Raw genomic sequence first — 19621 nt, 5'->3', positions numbered from 1 at the left:
CCACAATATTTTGTGTGGGAATTTAAACTGGAGGTGGCAGTGTTTTTTTTACAAGGTCGAGTTGCGAACTCGGATGGAGAGCGCACCTGGGAGCGGTCTGTCACTGGATCGAACTCGGGAACCTCCGTTCTTGAGCCCGGCGCTGATGTCACTGCGCCGCCAGTGAGATCAGTGATGTTGCTCTGTTTTTGGTCAAGTCTCAACAAGACTGAAGTGAGAAGAAGGGAGTTAAATGCCACCATGATGAAACACTAGTAGGCTGGAATGTGCATACTCGTGAGAATGATTATTCAGCCTGTTTCATAGTCCTCTCAGCACGGTGCACTTGACTGACCATCTCCTGCCCCAATTAAGTGGCATAGTGTCCCAAATAAACAAAGGGAGTCTGGGCTATTTTCTCAATTTGTTTCTGTTCTCCAAGAGTTGTCCCAAATAAGCAGCTGCCCTGATTAACTGATGGGCAAATTAACTGGAATCTACTGTATTTGAATCTTATGCTGTCCCTGACTTTTGGATAGCCAGAGAGAAATCGTTTTCTCATAGAGTTACTCTGCATGGAATAGAAATTTATTTACAAGTTTACAATATTTTCATACACGAGTTCCATAATAGTTATTGAAAATACTAAAAATCTAATCCTCTGATTTACTGTCCGTAGTCAATGAGCCCTCTCGTAATTACATAATTCACTGAATTTCACTTATCAAAGAGTTAAGTTTGCAGCTAACCCATGTTTCTCTTGAACCGCAGCTCCTCAAGGGGCAGATCTGGTTTCTGCAGATGAACCTCAATGACCCCCAGCAATTCATGTATTCTGCATGTGCATTATCTCCGAGGACCTAACCTGTTCCCAACGTATCGCTGCAGTTAAAAAGAGGGCAAGACAACATCTATACTTTATTAGGAGTTTGAAAAGATTTGGTTTGACAACAAATACACTAAAAAATTCTATAGATGTACCATGGAGAGCATTCTGACAGGCTGCATACACTGTCTGGTATGGCGGTGGGGGGGGGTGCTATTGCACAGGACTGAAAGAAGCTGCAGAGGGTCGTAAACTTAGTTGGTTCCATCTTGGGCACTTGCCTACAAAGTACCCAGGACATTTTCAGGGAGCGGTGTCTCGGAAAGGCAGCGTCCATTATGAAAGACCTCCAGCACCCGGGGCATGCCCTTTTCTCACTGTTACCATCAGGTAGGAGGTACAGAAGCCTGAAGGCACACACTCAGCGATTCAGGAACAGCTTTTTCCCCTCTGCCATCCGATTCCTGAATAGTCATTGAATGCAAATAAGGACACTACCTCACTTTTTAAATATATATTATTTCTGCTTTTTGCACGATTTTTAATCTATTCAATATACGTATACTGTAATTTATTTATATATTTCTTCTTCTATATTTTGTATTGCATTGAACTGCAGCTGCTAAGTTAACAAATTTTATGACACGTGCCGGTGATAATAAACCTGATTCTGATTCTGATTCAATTAGTTCAGATTTATATTTGATTTGTTAAACCATGAGTGTATGCATACAATAGTTCTGTGACTATTTAGTCAGGAGATTCCACTCCACTCCCAGCCTTGTAGAAGTAAATACAGGTAAAGGTTCAGGACACAAGAACACAAAAAAATAGGAGGAGGAATAGGCCAACAGGTCCTCCAAACCTGCCCCACCATTTAGTATGATCATATCCAACCTATGCAGCCCTCAACCCCTCTTCTGTTTCATTTATCCATGCACGTCTATTCCTTCATCTATCAAATATTTACCTAATGACTCAGCTTCCACTACCCACCAGGGGAGAGACAGCCCTGTGCGAGGACAAACTTAAATTTATCTCAATTTTAAATGACCATCTCCTACCTTCTAGTTCTATCCCTGTATTCAGCCTCTCCTGTCATCTACCCTGTCAAGCTTCCTTAGGATCTTACACATTTGAAAAGGTCACACTTATTCTCCAAGGAATAAGACGTGAACTGAGGGTTAGTACAACCCTGTCATTCCAGGAACTAGCCTGGTGAAAGTCCCTTGTACTGCCTTCAGGGTTGCTGTGTCTTTGATTTCAGTAAAGTACCAAGACACTGTGTGTGTATATATATAAATAATATATCTAGGATACCTAAGACTTTTGCATAGTTCTCTATTTGTCAACGTGGAGTGCAGAGCAAGTTTGTAAACCTGGCTGGAGAAAGGATGTTGGGAATGGCAAGGATGGAGCCCTGTGGGAGGGTTGGGGGACAGGTGGCAGAGAAAACGTGCTAGGGGACGGGGAGGGGGTGTTGCGGGTGCAGACACACCCAGCCCTGAGACACCAGGTAAGGTCATTTGATTCCAAACAGTTGGTTTATTCATCATTACAGAATGTCTCTTCGGTTCTTCCTGCTCCCTCCTCTCTCTTCCTCCTTTCCTAACCATGATCCCCCTCTCCCTACCCCCTTCCCACTCTCAGTGCACAACAGGGACCCATATCAGAATCAAGTTTATAATTATTCACATATTTCATGAAATTTGTTATTTTTGTGGCAGCAGTACAATGCAATATTTAACATTACTACAGTACTGTGCTAAAGTCTTAGGCACCCTAGCTATATATAGTGTATCTGGCAAAGTCTTTTGCACAATACTGTATATAATAAAATGCCTTTTGATTTCTCATACTGATGTGCATGACCTCAAACCTCCCACATTAAACCCCATTTACCAGTCCTTTGCTCAATTTCTCAATCTATCTATATCTCATTGCAGAATCACAGTATCATTATCACATACTCTTCCACATATTTTCACATTATTGGTAGATATGGAAACCTCACACATTGTTCCTTCCTCCAGGTTATCAATGTAAATAGTGACAACAGAGTCAACAACTAATCACTGCTTTGCTCCACAAGTTACTTCCTTCCTGTCTGAAAAAGATCCATTTATTCCAACTCTGCTTTCCGTGACAGTAGGTTTTATATGCATCCAAACAAAATGGCTTCTATAATATGGGCTTCTTATGTGGCACTTTGCCAAAGGCCCTTTGGAATTGTAAATATACTACATCTACAAGTTACCCACTATCAACTGTTGGATCCTCAAAGAATTCAAGCAAACAGAGAATAAATGAAAAAATAGGCGACCATGTGACCTTCCCCTGATACTGCCCAGAGTTTCCCTACAGCATATCTCTCTATTTTTTAATGAACAGTTTCTTCCCCTCTGCCTTCAGATCTCTAAATGGTCCTGAACCCATGAACACTACCTCATTATTCCTCTTTTTCACTATTTATTAACTTACTTAATTGTAACTGTACTTCTGCCATAAAAACGATACGTTTCATGACACTTGTCAGTGATAAACATCACTGTGGAACTCACGTGGTCTGTACATACCGGCTCTGTGGTGAAAACGCACAACAGTGCCTCTTTCACCTCAGGCAGTTGAAGAAGTTTGGTATGGGTCTCCAAATCCTAGGGACTTTCCACAGGGGCGCAACTGAGAGCATCCTGGCTGGCTGCATCACTGCCTGGTATGGGAACTGTACTTCCCTTAATTTCAGGACTCTGCAGAGAGTGGTGCAGATAGCCCAGCACATCTGTAGATGTGAACTTGCCACTATTCACATTTACAAAGACGGGTGTGTAAAAAGGGCCCGAAGGATCACTGGGGACCTGAGTCATCCCAACCACAATCTGTTCCAGCTGCTACCATCCAGGAAACGGTACCGCAGCATAAAAGCCAGGACCAACAGGCTCCAGGACAGCTTCTTCCACCAGTCCATCAGACTGCTTAATTCACACTGATACAATTGTATTTCTATGCTATATTGACTGTCCTGTTGTACATACTATTTATTATAAATTACAATAAATCACAAAATACTCATTTAGATGGAGATGTAATGTAAAGGTTTTTACTCCTCATGTATGTGAAGGATGTAAATAATAAAGTCGATTCAATTCAATTGATATTAACGCTGATTCAGGTTGTGTTTCTGATTCTGACTCCATGTGGAAAATTAAGAAGGCCAGCTTTTATGAAAGCACTTCGGAACATCCCAGAACATTTCCCAGCCAGTAAGGTTTTCCTTCGATGTGTCATTACTACTGGAATATAACTAAAGAAGCTGTCCAAGGAGATGCCAGTCTGACAGGGCTACAATCTGACAGTGGAATGGACAAACAGGTGACCTTCCAATTTACAGCCGACGCTACTTGGTAAGCACAACAAACTCATCATGCCTGTTTCAAAATTTGGACGGTCAGCTTTCAAGCATGTCAGAAACCTACCAGGGGATAAGGTGGGAGAGGTTCACTGGACTTTGCAGGCACTGGCTATCCTTGGGGCCCTGAGGTCACCCACTGAGCATGGAGGAAGGTGGGTAGACTGAGACAAACACCCAGAAGCCTTAAGGAAATGGGTGGGTGGGGAAAGAGTGAAATTTACCCTGTGAAGCAGCTTTGCTGAGAGAACCTCCTTGCACTTCAGCCTGCTGCCTGCATCAATCGCACTGAATGCTGTGACAAATTACTTGTCAGAATATTGTGAGCTGTATATTGTGATATTTGGCTGTGGCGTTGGAAGCCGATTGCAATGTTCCCCTCTCCAGGCACACAGAGGAAGCCTGCCACACTCATCCCATTCCACACAAAACAATGACTTTATATAAAACAAGCATTTTATAATTATGGATCTGCATCTTATCCTGCTGTTCAGTACAGTGAATGACAGACAGAATAACACATGCTGGCATGGTAATTTATTATGGAATTCATGAGTGGCTCTGCTAACGGCAACACTGAGACAAGACAATTGTCGGTGCATAAAATACATAGCACCAAGTATTCAGTGGAGTCGGGAAGTAGCGAACAGTTACCTGTGACTTGGAGCAGCATCAGTCCCAATATTCCAGGGTGGTGTGGAACCTCCTGTACTGTAGGGCTGTGCAATGTGCAAACAGATGGGGAAGATTCACTCCGAATGAAAGGGTGAAGTGATTATGCAGATCAGAATGGTGGAGGTAGAGTTAGTGTTGGTCAAGCAGTAGAGCCTCAGCTCTAGTTAATAACTGGTAATTGGTTTATTATTGCCTCATGTACTGAGGTATGCCATCACATAGGTAATTGGTTGAGAGGGTGAAGCTCCTCAGCATAAACATCACCCAGGATCTATACATATTGGCTATGTGGTGAAAGAGGCACAACAGCGCCTTTTTCACCTCAGATGGTTGAGGAAGTTTGGTATGGGCTCCCTAAGTTCAAAGAACTTTCTACAGGGGCACAACTGAGAGCATCCTGACTGTCTGCATCACTGCCTGGTATGGGAACTGTACTTCCCTCAATCACAGGATTCTGCAGAGAGTGGTGTGGACAGCCCAGCGCATCTGTAGATGTGAACTTCCCACTATTCAGGATATTTACAAAGACAGGTGTAAAAAGGGCCCAAAGGATCATTGGAGGCCCAAGTCACCCCAACCACAAACTGTTCCAGCTGCTACCATCCAGGAACAAGAACCACCAGGCTCTGGGACGGCTTCTTCCACCAGGCCATCGGACTGATTCATTCACACTGACGCAACTGTATTTCTATGTTATATTGACTATCCTGTTGTACATATTTATTATAAATTACTATAATTGCACATTGCATATTTAGACAGAGATGCAACGTAAAGATTTTTACTCTTCATGTATGTGAAGGACGTAAGTAATAAAGTCAATTCAATTCAGTTCAATAAGTAGATTGGGGTAGGAAAATATCAGTATGCAGAGCTTGTGTAGTGCAGGCAGATAAATAAGGTGTAAGGGCCGTGGTGAGGTAGATGGAGATATCAAAAGTTCATCTTCATAGTACAAGAGATCCGTGCAAGAGTCTCATAACGGTGGAGCAATAGGATCGAAGCCTCCACTGAGCCTGGTGGTGCATGCTTTCAAACTTCTGTCTGATGTGATGGGGTAGAACAGAGATGGCCACAGTGGGATGGTTCTTGATTACGTTGGCTGCTTTCCCAAAATAGTAGGAAGTGCAGACAGAGTTGGTGGAGGGGAGGCTAGTTTTCATGATCGACTAGGCTGAATCCACAACTCTCTGCAGTTGCTTGCTGTCTTGGGAAGAAGTTTGCCATATCATATGTGATACATCTGAGACGATGGTGTAATCTCTAAACAGCAGGCTGACGCACTGTTTTCAATGGTCCATCGGTAAAAATTGGTTTGAAGTTAAAATTAGTTCAAGCCACCCTCCAGAGATGTAAGCCCACAATATACACTGGTGCTTTGCTCACTGACTAGCTTCTGGAAGAGAAATAAGCACCCACTTACACAGTCAGATGCCAGGGTCTTTTACACAGGAGTTTGCCTCATGTCCTAAGGAAGAATGCTGGTATAGAAATTTCTATAGATGTATGGCAGAGGTTCACCATGGCTAGAACCAACACTTACCTGAGCAAGGACCTGAATCTGCTGCAATTTGTCTACTGCTCACGGGCTCTCCACTTGGCCTTAGACCACCAGGACAGCAGCAGTACCTGCATTAGTCTGTTTATTGATTTAGGCTAGGCATTCAACACCACTATCTACTCAGTACTAATCAACAAACTTCAAAACCTGGACCTCTGTACCTCCCTCTGCAACCAAACCATTGACCTCCTCATTGGGAGACCACAGTCAGTGTGATTGGTAATAACATCTCCTCACTACACTAACAATTAGCGCAGGCACACCTCGGGGATGTGTGCTTACCTCACTGCTCGACTGTGTGGTTGGGCACTGCCCAGGCTCCATCTTTAGCCATGGGTGAGATGTCAGAGGGCTGGAAAATAGCTAATGTTGTTCTGTTCAAGAAAGACTTTAAAAATAAGCTGGGAAATTATAGGCCAGTGAGCCTGGTGTCAGTTATAGAGTCACAGGACACTATAGCACAGAAATAGGCTCTTCAACCCATCTAATGCGTGCCAAACCGTTACTCAGCCTAGTCTGATCAACCCACGCCTGGACAATAGCCCTCCATACCCCTGTCATCCTTGTACTTATCCAAACTTACTTTTGAATTTGGAAATTGAACTTGTATTCAGCACTTCTGTTTGTAGATTGTTCTCCACTTGTGCCTCACTCTGAGTGAAGAAGTCCCCCCTCAGGTTAACCTTTCACCTTTCACCTTACCATATGACCTCTAGTTCAGTCTCACCTAACCTCAGTGGAAAAAGCACGTTGCATTTACCCTATGTATATCCCTCATAATTCTGTATGCTTCTTTCAAATCACTCCTCACTTTTCTATTGTCCAGGGAATAAAGTCCTAACCTTTCCCTATAGCTCAGGTCCTCAAGTCCCAGCAACATCCTTGTAAACTTTCTCTGTACTCATTCAGTCTTATTGATATCCTCCCCATTAGTAGGTGACCAGAACTGCACACAATACTTCAAATCAGGCCTTACCAATGTCTTATACAACTTTAACACAGCATCCCAGCTCCTGTACTCAATACTCTGACTTATACAACTGTAACATAGCATCTCAGCTCCCCTACTCAAGGCTGATGTGCCACAAGCTTCATTTACAATCATATCTACCTGTGACGCCACTTTCAAGGAATTATGGATCTGTATTCCCAGATCCTTCTGCTCTACCTCAGACCTTAGTGCCCTGCTGATCACAGTGCAAGTCCTCTCAAAGTGCAACACCTCACACTTGTCTATATTAAATTCCATCTGCCTTACTTCAGCCCATTTCCCCACTGCAAGCTTTGATAGTGTTTCTCACAGTCCACTATGCCCACAGTTTAGGTGTCATCTACAAATTTGCTGGTTTAGTTAGCCATATTTGTGATGAGAGTCCTTGAAGAGGATGGTTTGAACCTGAATGCTGGAGTATCCAAGGCCAGAATCAAGACATAGAATAAAATTGGATCAAGAACTGAGCACAAAACAAAACACTAGATGATATCACTAGTTGGGCTTACTATTGAGCACTGAGGCTCCATTCAGCTGCTCTAAAAATACTCAAATCTTGGCGCCCAAAACATGATTGCTAATTAACAGGACAATCCCCAACACCCTGACCACTTCACTCTGTCCCAGCGTGTGAATCACCCAAACCTCAGGATGTTCCTTGCTCTTGGACCTGGGCTTTGCCACTTTGATATGCTCTTGATCCCGGGGTCCGTCACCTCAATTCAGCCTGTAGCTGACATTTCCAATTCAGTTTGGCACTTCAATCGATCAAACCTCAGGTCTTTTCTCAGGCCCAGGCTCCTCCTCGACTCTGCCTCACCTCGGTTCTGCTGCATCCAGGTCCACTCCAGCAATGACCATTCATCTTGGGCCACTCTCTGGCCTCAGCATGCCACAGCTGTCCTGCTCCTCTGAGGCTTCAGTTCACACCACAAAAACGCCAGGTTCTACAAGCGGTTTAAAAGCTCAACTCCGATAGGGAAGTTGAGGGAACACTATCAGGAACATCTTCAAAAGGCGGCATCTGTCATTAAGGACCTTCACAAGCCCACTTCTCATGACTATCATCAGGGCGGAGGTACAGGACACAGAAGAGCCACACTCAGCTGCTCAAGAACAGCTTTATCCACTCTGCCATCAGATTGCTGAATGGTCCATGAACACCGACTTATTATTCCTTCTTCTTTACATTCTTTACATTTATATTTTATCGTGATTTTATGTCTTGCATGTTCTACTGTCAGAAACAACAACTGTCACGTCATATGTCAGTGATAATCAACCTGATTCTGACTCCTCAACCTACATTTTCAACATACTGTTCAATCATTTATCCAATTGCTATTTTTATCAACACTTTGTGCTCACATTGACTGACACTTTCCCTACATTCCAGCAGCTACTGCACGGCAGGAACACTTTACTGGTTTGGAAACATTGAGGTTTTGTTTGAGAAAGTGCTTTATCAATGCGGCATCCTTCACTTGTTTTCCAGTCAGCAACTCTGGGTCAGACTGTAGCGTGGAGATACGACAGTTCTTCATTCTTGGCTATCGGCATGAAAAGCTGGGGTGTGGAATAAGCCTCTTGCCTCAGATTACCAGTTATAATATGGCAATTAGCCACCAAGAGGCTTCTTGAAACCAGTCAAAGGCCACAATGCAAGACTGCATGCTCATTTTTTGTCCTTATAAGTTAATGATTAAGACCGAGGAAAGGGTCTTGCCTTTTTGAGGGGGTACATTGATTCATTCAGAACAAGGGAAGTTTGTGGTGGAAAGTGGTGGAAAGGGGTGGAAAGGGGCCAAAAGGGGAATGTTGGAGATGGGGAGATAGTTGGGAGTTGGGTGTTGGGAGAGTTGGGAGAGTTGGGCACAAACCAATCCTCACAGAGGGATCAGAAGTGGAGAGAGTGAGCAGTTTCAAGTTCCTGGGTGTCAAAGTTTCTGAGGACCTAATCTGGTCCCAACATATCACTGCAGTTATAAAGAAGGCAAGACAGTGACTATATTTCATTAAAAGTTTGAAGAGATTTGGCATGTCAACAAATACACTCAAAAACTTCTATAGATGTACCGTGGAGAGCATTCTGACAGGCTGCACCACTGTCTGGTATGGAGGGGCTACTGCACAGCACTGAAAAAAGCTGTAGAAAGTTGTAAATTTAGTCAGCTCCATTTTGGGTACTAGCCTACAAATACCCAGGATATCTTCAAGAAGCAGTGTCTCAAAAAGGCAGCGTCCATTATTAAGGACATCCGGCACCCAGGGCATGTCCTTTTCTCACTGTTACCATCAGGTAGGAGACACAAAAGTCCTAAGGTACACACTCAGCGATTCAAGGTCAGCTTCTTCTGCTCTGCCAACCAATTCCTAAATGGACATTGAACCCTTGAACACCACCTCACATTTTTAAGTATATTATTCGTTTTTTTGCATGATTTTTAATCTATTCAATATACGTATACTGTAATTGATTTACTTATTTATGCATTATTATTCTTGTTCTTTTTTATGTATCGCATTGAACTGCTGCTGCTAAGTTAACAAATTTCATAACACATGCCGGTGATAATAAACCTGATTCTGATTCTGGAGGGGGCAACAAGATCGTTGTCAGGCCGAGGATGGGTAGTGACATGATGAGGTAAATGTTGACTGATTTTGGTTGAATGATGGAAAGACAGACATAGACATGTAGACACAGACTCACACACACACACACACACACACACACACACTTGTGTACACATACTCACAGTCAGACAGACTCACACACACATATAAACATAAGCATATGTACATATACAGTGGTATGCAAAAGTTTGGGCACCCCGGTCAAAAATTCTGTTCCTGTGAATAGCTAAGCGAGTAAAAGATTTCCAAAAGGCATAAAGTTAAAGATGACACATTTCTTTAATATTTTAAGCAAGAAAACTTTCTTATTTCCATCTTTTACAGTTTCAAAGTAACAAAAAAAGGAAAAAGGCCGGAAGCAAAAGTTTGGGCACCCTGCATCGTCAGTACTTAGTAACACCCTCTTTGGCAAGTATCACAGCTTGTAAACACTTTCTGTAGCCAGCTGAGAGTCTTTCAATTCTTGTTTGGGGGATTTTCACCCAATTGTCCTTGCAAAAGGCTTCTAGTTCTGTGAGATTCTTGGGTCGTCTTGCATGCACTGCTCTTTTGAGGTCTATCCACAGATTCTCGATGATGTTTAGGTCGGAGGACTGTGAGGACCATGGCAAAACCTTCAGCTTGCACCTCTTGAGGTAGTTCATTGTGGATTTTGAGGTGTGTTTAGGATCATTATCCTGTTGTGGAAGTCATCCTCTTTTCATCTTCAGCTTTTTTACAGAAGGTGTGATGTTTGGTTCCAGAATTTGCTGGTATTTAATTGAATTCATTCTTCCCTCTACCAGTAAATGCTCCCCATGCCACTGGCTGCAACACAAGCCCAAAGCATGATTGATCCACCCTCCGTGCTTAACAGTTGGAGAGGTGTTCTTTTCATGAAATTCTGCACCCTTTTTTCTCCAAACATACCTTTGCCCATTGCGGCCATGAAGTTCTATTTTAACTTCATCAGTCCACAGGAATAGTTTCCAAAATGCATCAGATTTGTTTAGATGTTCCTTTGAACTTCTTGAATAGAACTTTTTGGCCGCAATGAGCAAAGGTATGTTTGGAGAAAAAAGGGTGCAGAATTTCATGAAAAGAACACCTCTCCAACTGTTAAGCACGGGGGTGGATTGATCATGCTTTGGGTTTGTGTTGCAGCCAGTGGCACGGGGAACATTTCACTGGTAGAGGGAAAAGTGAATTCAATTAAATACCAGCAAATTCTGGAACCAAACATCACACCTTCTGTAAAAAAGTCAAAGGTGAAAAAGAGGATGGCTTCCACAACAGGATAATGAACCTAAACACACCTCAAAATCTACAACTACCTCAAGAGGCGCAAGCTGAAGGTTTTGCCATGGTCCTCACAGTCCTCTGACCTAAACATCATCGAAAATCTGTGGATAGACCTCAAAAGAGCAGTGCATGCAAGATGGCCCAAGAATCTCACAGAACTAGAAGGCTTTTGCAGGGAAGAATGGGCGAAAATCCCCCAAACAAGAATTGAAAGACTCTCAGCTTTCTACAGAAAGTGTTTACAAGCTGTGATACTCACCAAAGAGGGTGTTACTAAGTACTGACCATGCAGGGTGCCCAAACTTTTGCTTCGGGCCCTTTTCCTTTTTTGTTATTTTGAAACTGTAAAAGATGGAAATAAGAAAGTTTTCTTGCTTAAAATATTAAAGAAATGTATCATCTTTAACTTTATGCCTTTTGGAAATCTTTTACTCGCTTAGCTATTCACAGTAACAGAAACTTTGACCGGGGTGCCCAAACTTTTGCATGCCACTGTACATACCCTACTGACAGACAGTCTCAAACACACATACACATACACAACCTCCCCCCACCCCCACCCATCCCACACACACACACCCACCCCCCCCCCCACACACACACACACCCCACACACACACACAGCCACACACACACACACCCACACACACACACAACCCCCCCCCACACACACACCCCTACACAACACCACACACAAACACACACACACACACACACACACAACCCCCCCCACACACACACCCCTACACAACACCACACACAAACACACACACACACCCCCACACACACACACAACCCCCCCTCCACACACACACCCCTACACAACACCACACACACACACACACACACACACACACACACCCAACCACACAACACCCCCACCCCCCGCCACACACACACACACCCAACCCCCCCCACACACACACCCAACCACACAACCCCCCCCCACACACACCCCCCCCCACACACACACACACACAGACAACCCCCCCACACACAGACACACACACACACACAACCCCCCCCACACACACACACACACCCCCAACCACACAACACCCCCACCCCCCCACACACACACACACACAACCCCCCCCACACACACACACACAGACAACCCCCCCCCACACACACACACACAACCCCCCCCCACACACACACACACACACACACACACACACACACACACACACACACACAACCACACAACACCCCCCCCCACACACACACACCCCACGCATGACCTCATTATCTTTGCCAATAATAAAATAAACTAAACGGGCCAGGGCACACACACTTTTACAACTCAATCATTGATTTTATGTATTTGTGCACAAGGAAAGCAGCGTGGCCCCTTTCACCACATTGTTCTGAAGCCAGGACAGAAAACTGTTGTTAGAATTGTCAGCCCCACACAGTAGAATATGGAGAGAGAGGGTTGGCAGGCGGGTCTACTATGATGACAAGTAGGCCAGGTAACAACAAGCCCGTTATGGATTTGGCTGAAGCTAAAAACCCCATTTTTAAGGGGAAACTCTTTGCAGCCGGTGATAGGATTGAAAGGGTCACCAGTAATATCGATATCGGATATACTGTTACCTGAGTATATCCTGTCACTTGATGGTTACAGTAACATACTTCACCCCTAAACCCACAAAGCAGCCTCAGGACAGGTGGTCATTATAAGTAGGCTGATACTAACCTTCAAAACGGTGGCATTGGCAAGACTCAGTCCTATGAGCACTGCAGTCCCAAGCTCCCTTTACAGTTCTGGTTTTGTTCTCAAAGGAAAACACAGAATCAAACTCACCACAACCCAGGGGTGAAAATGCATTGGCAAGCTACCATCTAAATGTACAGGCCCCAACAAATCAACCGATTAGTATATGACACATATTCATAACTAAGGAGAAAAGAAGTATTGGGAGTATTAGTGTCATGAGGTACCTATAGAACCACAGAGTCATAGGACACTACAACCCAGTAACAGGCCCTTCAGCCCATCTAGTCTGGTCCAAACCATTAATCTTTCCAGTCCCATCAACATGCACCTGGATCATAGTCCTCCATACCCCTCCCATCTATGTACCTAATCAAATTTCTCTTAAACGTTGAAATTGACCCTGCGTCCACCACTTCTGCTGGCAGCTCGTTCCACACTCTCACCACCCTCTGAGTGTAAAACTTCCCCCTCATGTTCCCCTTAAACATTTCACCTTTCACCCTTAACCCATGACCTGTAGTTGTAATTCTGCCCAACCTCAGTGGAAAATGCCTGCGTGCAGTTACCCTATCTATGTCCCTCATAATTCTGTATAACTCTATCAAATTTCCTCTCAATCTTCAACGTTCCAAAAAACAAGGTCCTAACCTATTTAATCTTCCCTTATGATTCAGATTCTCCAGTCCCGACAACATACTTGTAATTTCTCTTTGTACTCTTTCAACCTCATTTACATCTTTCCTGTAGGTAGGTGACCAAAACTGCACACAATACTCCAAATTAAGTCTCATCAATGTCATATACAACTTCAACATAACATCCTATCTCCTGTACACAATACTTTGATCTATGAAGACCAACGTGCCAAAAACTTTCTTTACGGCCCTATCTACCTGTGTCACCACTTTCAGTGAATTATGGGCTTTTATTCCCAGATCCACTTGTTCTACCACGTTCCTTGGTACTGTGTAAGACCCACCCTAGCTGGTCCTACTGATGTGCAATACTTCACACTTGCCTGTATTAAATTCCATCTGCTATTCTTCAGCCCGTTTTCCCAGCTGGTCCAGATCCCACTACAAACTCTGATAGTCTCTCTTGCTGTCCACTACCCCCCAGTAATCAGTTATGTGTATTGGCTATTTGCTAAAATGTGTCTGTTTGAATTCCTTACTTGCAAGATTATTCACCATTCACAACAAAGGTGTTAAAAGTTAATAGAAACTACAACTTGACAACTGAGGACACTTTAGAAGTTAGTAAAGCAATTGTCTCTTAGTTGTTGGGTATTTTTCACATCCTTCTGTGATTCCTATCTTGTCTGCCTCTGACACCCCCTACTGTGTAAAGATAAATGTTCATCAGGGCAGGTGTTCCCAGCCTTTTTGCTGCCATGGACATCTACTATTAACCGAGTGCTATCCCCTGTACTAGGTTGGTAACTGTCATTCTCACCTACCTCATCTGCAGTAAGCAAGGTTGGTCTCAGCTTGAATACAACTGCCCCAGGTTCTCCTTGTCTGGACATTGTCTTTAAACCTTGCCTTACCACACCTTCCACAACTCTACTCTTCCTCTGTTTTCCCTTCATTCGATTGTCCAGAGTGGTCTGCCCTTGTCTTCCAAGATGTAATGCCCTTCAGTTCAGCCTCACCGCTGGGTGACTATGGCAGATCCATTGTGCTTATAGAAAGCAGAAAGTGCTGGAAAAACTCGGGAGGACAGGCAGCATATGGGGACAGAGAGGCAGTCAAAATGATGGGTCTGGGTCTATAGGTCATTAACTGTTCCTTTTTCCACAGCTGCTGCCTGACCTGCTCAGTGCTTCAGCAGAATTCCACGTCTGCAATTATTTTCTTTAGTTCTATTATCCTAAGTACTTTGGAGTGCTCCTTCTAAGCAAAGAGGTTGGTCTCAGAAGAAACAGTAGCTCGTGTGAGGTATAAAAGCAGTGTCAGGTGTCATAGTAGAGACCATTCTAGACGGGACCACTGTGAAAGGGACTATAACATCACAGTGACAACTTTAGGAAGCACCTGGCTTTGCTGGAGAGGAGAATCATGACTGAGTTAGGTTCTTTGTTCTCTGTCCAAGCAGAAAGGAACTGAAGGTAAGTGATGTGGAGGCTAGGGCAGTACGATGCTCCACATGCAGGATGTGGGAGAGTGGGGACATTTCCAGTGTCCATGCTGACCACTCCTGAGGGAAGTGTGTCCAACTGCAGCTCCTGCCAGACCATGTGGAGCAAGAGGAACTGTGGCTGGACTCACTGTGGAGCCATCTAGGATGGGACAACGTGGGAGATAGTATATTACATGATTTGGTCACACCACAGAAAGAGAGGAGAGGGGAGACAGCCAGGAGGGGTAGTAAGTACAAGCAGTTTAATATTGACAATATTCTTGCGGACCGGCCGACTGGTGGGGGGGGGGGGGGGCGTTCAAGTAGGGCTAATCTCACCTCAACATGTCTTTTACAGTTAGGGTTGCCAACTTTCTCACTCCCAAATAAGGGAAAAAAGTAGCAGTCAAAACCCAGGACACTTTACCCCAGGTAAGACTACCATGACCATGAAGCCTTGCGCAGGCACCTGTGTGCACATGCGTGATGTGCGCATGTGCGTACGTGCCAATTTTTCCTCCACAAATCAGTTTTGACTTCATCTTCCCGACTTTTCTGTACATACATTATTTCTACTTTATATAGTCTGTGTATTTATCATATCATTCCTGCTTTTACTATATGTTAGTGTTATTTTCAGTTTTATGTGTTATTTGGTATGATTTGTTAGGTTATTTTTTGGGACTGGGAATGCTCAAAAATTTTCCGCATATAAATTAATGGTAATTGCTTCTTTGCTTCACGCCATTTCGGCACGAAAGGTTTCATAGGAACGCTGTACCTTAGCGGGGGAAATACGGGACAAACCAATTTAGCCCAATATACAGGGTGTCCCAGCGAATACGGGACAGTTGGCAACCCTATGTTCAAGTTCAACAGTGCGTGACAGGGAGTGAGGAAAGGTGCAGCTGACTCAAATCGTTTCCTCGCGGCCCGGTACCGGTCCGCAGCCTGGTAGTTGGGGACCGCTGAGGTAGTGCATAGAGCCCAGAGGTCAATCCCCCCTCAAGCAGGTGTGGTGTGTTGGATACCGTTGGTGGGATGCTCTGTTAGAGGAATGCAGCGTCTGTGGCATCACAGTGAACCTGATGCACAGCCAAGGAAGAGAAAGGATTGGTTGGGTGAGTGGGCAAATTCATGGCAGATGCAATTTAATGTGTATAAATGTGAAGTTGTCCACTTTGGTGGCAAAAATAGGAAAACAGATTATTATCTGAATGGTGGCCGATTAGGAAAAGGGGAGGTGCAACGAGACCTGGGTGTCATTATACACCAGTCATTGAAAGTGGGCATGCAGGTACAGCAGGCAGTGAAAAAGGCGAATGGTATGCTGGCATTTATAGCGAGAGGATTCGAGTACAGGAGCAGGGAGGTACTACTGCAGTTGTACAAGGCCTTGGTGAGACCACACCTGGAGTATTGTGTGCAGTTTTGGTCCCCTAATCTGAGGAAAGACATCCTTGCCATAGAGGGAGTACAAAGAAGGTTCACCAGATTGATTCCTGGGATGGCAGGACTTTCATATGAAGAAAGGCTGGATGAACTGGGCTTGTACTCGTTGGAATTTAGAAGATTGAGGGGGGATCTGATTGAAACGTATAAGATCCTAAAGGGACTGGACAGGCTAGATGCAGGAAGATTGTTCCCGATGTTGGGGAAGTCCAGAACGAGGGGCCACAGTTTGAGGATAGAGGGGAAGCCTTTTAGGACCGAGATTAGGAAAAACTTCTTCACACAGAGAGTGGTGAATCTGTGGAATTCTCTGCCACAGGAAACAGTTGAGGCCAGTTCATTGGCTATATTTAAGAGGGAGTTAGATATGGCCCTTGTGGCTACGGGGGTCAGGGGGTATGGAGGGAAGGCTGGGGCGGGGTTCTGAGTTGGATGATCAGCCATGATCATAATAAGTGGCGGTGCAGGCTCGAAGGGCCGAATGGCCTACTCCTGCACCTATTTTCTATGTTTCTATGTTTCTATGATTAGGAAACCACCAGTCGTGGGTGCCTCCTTTAGCAGACAGGCTTTTCTGTGGGCTAGAAGTTATCTCTAACATGGTCAGGGGTTTCAGATCAGATACTGAGTGAAACATAGGAACATAGAAACATAGAAAACCTACAGCACAATATGGGCCCTTCGGCCCACAAAGCTGTGCTGAACATGCCCTACCTTAGAACTACCTAGGTTTTACCCATAGCCCTCTATTTTTCTAAGTTCCATGTATCTATCCAGGAGTCTCTTAAAAGTCCCTATCGTTTCCGCCTCCACCACCGTCGCCGGCAGCCCATTCCGCACACTCACCACTCACTGCATAAAAAACCTACCCCTGACATCTCCTCTGTACCTACTTCCAAGCACCTTAGACTATGCCCACTCGTGCTAGCCATTTCAGCCCTGGGAAAAAGCCTCCGACTATCCATATGATCAATGCCTCTCATTACCTTGTACACCTCTATCAGGTCACCTCTCATCTTCCGTCGCTCCAAGGAGAAAAGGCCGAGTTCACTCAACCTATTCTCATGAGGCATGCTCCCCAATCCAGGTAATATCCTTGTAAGTCCCCTCTGCACCCTTTCTATGGTTTCCACGTCCTTACTGCAGTGAGGCGACCAGAATTGAGCACAGTACTTCAAGTGAGGTCTGACCAGGGTCCGATATAGCTGCAACATTACCTCTCGGTTCTTAAACTCAATCCCACGATTGATGAAGGCCAATGCACCGTATGCCTTCTTAACCACAGAGTCAATCTGAACAGCAGCTTTGAGCGTCCTATGGACTCGGACCCCAAGATCCCTCTGATCCTCCACACTGCCAGGAGTCTTACCATTAATACTATATTCTGCCATCATATGTGCAGAAGAGCAGCCATAGTGCATGTCAATACAATGGTAAAGGTAGAGAGAGGAATGTGGTCGTACAGAGTGAGCGCAGGGCATTAGATATCTGGATCTCCCAGGCTGTAATTCCAGGAGCCATGTGCTAACGAGGATTATAGTAGGAGGATAGGTCCGGTCATGAGAAGGAAAAAGATGAAATATGAGGGCAGACTAGCCAATAATATAAAGCAGGATACCAAAAGTTTTTCTGTATATAAAGAGTAAAATGGTGGTCAGAGTTGATATTGGACGACTGGAAAATGATGCTGGTGAGGTAGTAATGGGGTCAAAGAAATGACAGATGAACTTAATGAGTACTTTGAATCTGTCTTCACTGTGGAAGACACTAGCAATGTGCCGGAGGTCTGTGAGTGTCAGGGAGCAGGAGTGAGTGCCACTGCTATTACAAAGGAAAAAAATACTAGGCAAACTCTAAGGTCTTAAGGTGGATAAGTCACCTGGACCAGATGGACAACATCCCAGAGTCCTGAGAGAGGTTGCTGAAGAGATAACAGAAGCATTGGTCATGATCTTTCAAGAATCACTTAATTCTGGCATGGTCCCGGAGGACTGGAAGATTGCAAATATCACTTCACTCTTTAAGAAGAGAGGAAGGCAAAAGAAAGGAAATTATAGGCTGGTTAGCCTAACCTCAGTGGCTTGGAAGTGTGATGGAGTCTATTATTAAGGATGAGATTTTGAAGTACTTGGAGACTAATGATAAAATAAGTCAAAGTCAGCATGGTTTCCGTAAAGGGAAATTTTATCTGTCAAATCTGCTCGAGTTCTTTGAAGAAGTAACAAGCAGTGTGGACAAAAGAGAGGCAGTGGATGGCATTTACTTGGATTTTCAGAAGGCATTTGATAAGGTGCCACACGCTGGGCTGCAGAACAAGATAAAATCCTGTGGCGTTACCTGAAAGATACTGGCACAGATAGCAGAATGGCAGCGAGTGGGAATAAACGGGGGCCTTTTCTGGTTGGCTGCCAGTGACTAGTGGTGTTCCTCAGGGGTCAGTATTGGGACTGCTGCTTTTTACATTGTCGATGATTTGGATAATGGAATTAATGGCTTTGTGGCAAAGTTTGTGGATGATACAAAGATAGGTGGAGGGGTAGGTAGTGCTGAGGAATCAATGCAATTACAGCAGAGCGTAGACAAATTGGAAGAATGGGCAAAAAAGTGTTGGATGGAATACAGTGTTCGGAAATGTATGATAATGCATTTTGGTAAAAGTAACAATGGTGCGACTATTATTCAAACGGGGAGAAGGTTCAAACATCAGAGATGCAGAGGAACTTATGAGTCCTTGTGCAAGACTCACAGAAGGTTAACTTACATGTTGAAACTGTGGTAAAAAAGGCACATGCAAAATTGGTATTTATTTCAAGGGGAATAGAATATAAAAGCAAGGAGATAATGCCGAGCCTGTATAGAACACTAGTTAGGCCGCACTTGGAGTATTGTCAACAATTCTGGTCTCAGAAAGGATGTGTTGCCATTGGAGAGAGTCCAGAGGAGGTTCATGAGGATGATACTGGGAATGA

The sequence above is a fragment of the Mobula birostris genome, chromosome 26 (assembly GCF_030028105.1).
Source record: "Mobula birostris isolate sMobBir1 chromosome 26, sMobBir1.hap1, whole genome shotgun sequence".
NCBI classification, from domain to species: Eukaryota; Metazoa; Chordata; class Chondrichthyes; order Myliobatiformes; family Myliobatidae; genus Mobula; species Mobula birostris.
The sequence above is the reverse complement of the archived record's forward strand: the minus strand, read 5'-3'. Positions refer to the sequence as shown.